The following is a 3,825-nucleotide window of genomic DNA, read 5'->3' as shown; positions in this document are numbered from 1 at the left end:
GTGTGTGTGTGTGTGTGTGTGTGTGTGTGTGCTGCTTGTTGGGTCTCCCTGACTCTGCTCCTCCTCTCAGTCGTTTCCCTTCTCCTTCCAGCTCGTCTCGTTCGCCTCACTTGTGTAACTCATTCAAGACTTTTCTGCTCCGTGAAATCATTTCATGCATTTTTTTTATTTTTATTTTTATTATTATTATTTTATTATTTTGGGGTTGTTGTTGTGTTCAGATGTTGGTTTTACATTAGCACTGAAACACACGCAGACATGGCACCATCTCACCTCTCATCAGCTGAGGATGGGTATCTAGGCCAAACATTGTTATCGGTGCGTGGTGGGCGCCCATCGGGTGGGTTTCCATGGTGACCATCACAAACCCTTACATGAGAGAAAGTGCTATAGTGCATGCCATCATCATGGCCGCGCAGAGACAATGTGATTACAGATCAATAATCTGGACCAATCATTGAAATTCCCATGACAACCACCTCAGAGCAGACCCAGGGCGAGAGCTCAAACTCTGCAGACTTTTGTGTGCTCACATGTGGCACTGAGCCCTCACAGGTAACTGGAGCTGGTCCTGAGCTGGTCGACCAGTCATGAAATGTGTGTGTGTCCCAGTAACTCAACTTCCTAAAGTCTTGATGCTTGAAACACCAAGTAAAGTAAACAGCAGCTGATTCCAGGTTTAGCTTCATTCCATTGACTCCCTGTAAAATTCAGAAGTGAATTTAAAGTCAGTCAGTTGTAATTTGGGTTGGCTTGAGTTTCCTGAGCTTTCCCTTAGACTGCTGGAGGACAAACTGACCACATTTCCTCTCTCTGCTGCTGTTTTAACTCACTATTGTCTCCATTTTTTGGATGGATAAACTCGAATACTTTTCCCTAAACAAAATCAAACGATGACGTGGCAGAAAAACTTACAGAGAACGCAGAAATCACAGGAGGAGCACCAAAAGGGACTGAGACACATGAGCGAAACCATCCAACGAGCTGCTGAGGGATTCTCTGCAGACTCAAAGTAGGCGTTTCTCAAGAGTAGGTGTTTCTGAAGCATAAACACTGATTGGTTAGTTGTATTTACTCTGTTTTTCAAAAACATTGGTCCTTCTCCTTTGTTTTTATTTCACATTTGACTTTAACTACTTTCACATTCATTTTAGCAGCCAAAGCTGCTTTTGTTTTTTTAGTGAAACCACAATGTATCATTAAAACCAAACATTTTGTTCTCCCTGTTTCTAAATGTCTCAAATAAAAGAAAATTAAAAACACTACGCACTGATGTTGCTCTTATTTTGAAATGCAACCTRGAGCTCTTTGTTARGAGAAGTGGAAATAATGAATAAAGACTTCAAGTTGAATATGAAAGTCCAATGCTAGTGTAGAAAGTAAGSTAATAATATAAGGAAATGCMGAAGCAACAATCAGCCAATCAGGTGGTGAGCTTCAGTAATGTCTATTTTTGCTCGTCCAATCAGGTGTGCCCCTTGAAAAAAGTTTGTCCAGTCAGTCTGTTGAGGACCTTCCTTTGGAAATGCCCACTCATCTGCAGAGACCCCTACTTGGGTCATTTGTGAGCAGAGTTAAAGTATTGGGAACAGCTGACCCAACTGGAGTCTGGGAACAGGTGAGGGTGGCTGACTGAGGGTGAGTTGAGGAATGGCACAGGAAACACAGGGAAACTAAACAGGAAATTAGAAAATAAAACAAGAATACTAAATAAAACAGACTGAGAAGATCAAAAAAACCACAGGTTTGAAGGTTCATCTAAAAAGGAGTCACTCCTTTCCACTGTCACCAGTGTCCTGCTCACGCATCAAAACAAACCCTCTGATTTCCTTAAACTGGTAACTTTATTTTGTTTCACAACACACTCTATGTAAAGGTTTTGTGTCATAAATTAAATTGATTGCAAATTAATTTCACTTTGACTTGACTTTTATTTTTGTTGTTTGGTGCCCTGAGACTATTTTTACTGCTAGATGGGGAGCCGGAGCTGAAAAAAAAAAAACATGTTAAAAGGTCCTGTGACCGTATTAAAATGTAGACAGTATCAGATGAGAGGGAACACTGCTGGTCTCAGGTCAGTGAGGTGCAGTGTCCCGTTGGGCCTGGCTACAAGCATGCAGAASAGTCTTATTAGCACTTTGAAATGAAACTGATTAAAATGTTTCGTATTTTAAAAAAATTATAATTGAAAATCATTTAAATCCCAAAATAGTCGAACACCAACTCTGACTGTAATTGAGTCAAAATTTTACATATATATACTACATTTTATATATATATATACATGTGTTTGTTTGTTTTTTTTATAACGTCCTTTGTGTGAAAAGTTCATCCAGAATCATCTGTCGGAAAGATTTCATTCAGAACGACAAAACATCTGCAGGTGACTGCTCTTATTGCTACTCCAAGTATATCTGCATGCTGACATTAGCCTTTAACTGGAGGCACCACTGTGCTTAAAGAGGTCACATCGTTGTTGTTCTCTCTGTTTTACTCAWCATGTTAAAACGTTGGGTGCATGCAAAAGAAGGGTGTAAAGTTGTAGAACGGTTTAAAATCATTTTGTTGAGCTTCATCTTATTTTGACAGGTAGTCTTATTTAGCAGTAGTCTCTAACAGACACAGACCAGTTACATAAAAAAGACAACATTATTTTAGTTGACATAAAACCTAAAAACAAGAACAGGTTGAATTTGATGTCTTCCATGTTGTAATAATAGCGGTCTGCAGGCTGGTTTTGCTCAAAGTCGATCAGTGGACCAATAAAAACAGACTGTTTGGGCTGAAAATAGGAACCTGGAAAATGTTTCTGAGCACACATGGGGTGACATAAAAACTTATTCAAGACGTTTTCTTAACTTTGTTTTTCATATTTCCAAAGTATAGTTCAAATCTTTTGAGTGAACTTCTATAGAAATGTTATGAACAATTAATATCTTACTTGTTGTAGATGTCTTGTGGTAAATTCTGACCAGATAAGCCAACAGCCTCACCCCACTGTATTAACACCAGCTACTGAAAACAAGTAAGATACTCATTGTTTGTCACTTTCCTACACCACATCAACAGGTCTGAAGTAACGCTTTAAAGTTAAAGAAAATATTAAATATTCAGTCAATAATCCCTAATGGTATATTTTAAAATGATTCAGATATTATTAATATGTTGGATGAATTCTCCTCCTCTTGTTTAGCATTATATAAAATAACAGTCCTACAGTAATTATAAACTTTACAAAGTTGATCAGAATTAGATTTTTATGTGAATGTATAATTCTTTATTTTTCTTTTGAATTATTTCTTAGTTTTTCTGCTCTATAGCATTTTTTTATAATCTGATGGAAGTAAAAACAAAACATGACTCAAATGAAAGTTCTGTGTAATTTTCCCCACAATACTACAGGTAGTTCAGCTTCACGTTCTGGTTTTATAGATGCTGCAGTGCATCAGAACAACTTGCTGGTTGTTTTCAACAGTTTGAGGAATCATAATCAGGTTGTATATTTCTGTACTCCATTCTCCATGGCTCAGCTCTGTTCGTGAAAATGCACGAACAATGCTCCATGCAAACGCACAATCAGTCTGTTTTCCATCAGGCTCAGGACAGGGATGGGTATAGTAGATGGTCAGTGGAGAAGCATCTTTTCTGACAATCACCAGAGGAGTGAAGTTGCTAAGCAACCTTTGGCCTTGATGATGGGAAATGATGTCATGCTGGAAGACAAAACACGAGCAGACAAATCCACGAGACAATAACAGGTGTGCGCACACACACACACACACACACACACACACACACACACACACACACACACACACACACACA

This window comes from Austrofundulus limnaeus, unplaced genomic scaffold (genome assembly GCF_001266775.1).
Source record: "Austrofundulus limnaeus strain Quisiro unplaced genomic scaffold, Austrofundulus_limnaeus-1.0 Scaffold80, whole genome shotgun sequence".
NCBI classification, from domain to species: domain Eukaryota; kingdom Metazoa; phylum Chordata; class Actinopteri; order Cyprinodontiformes; family Rivulidae; genus Austrofundulus; species Austrofundulus limnaeus.
The sequence above is the reverse complement of the archived record's forward strand: the minus strand, read 5'-3'. Positions refer to the sequence as shown.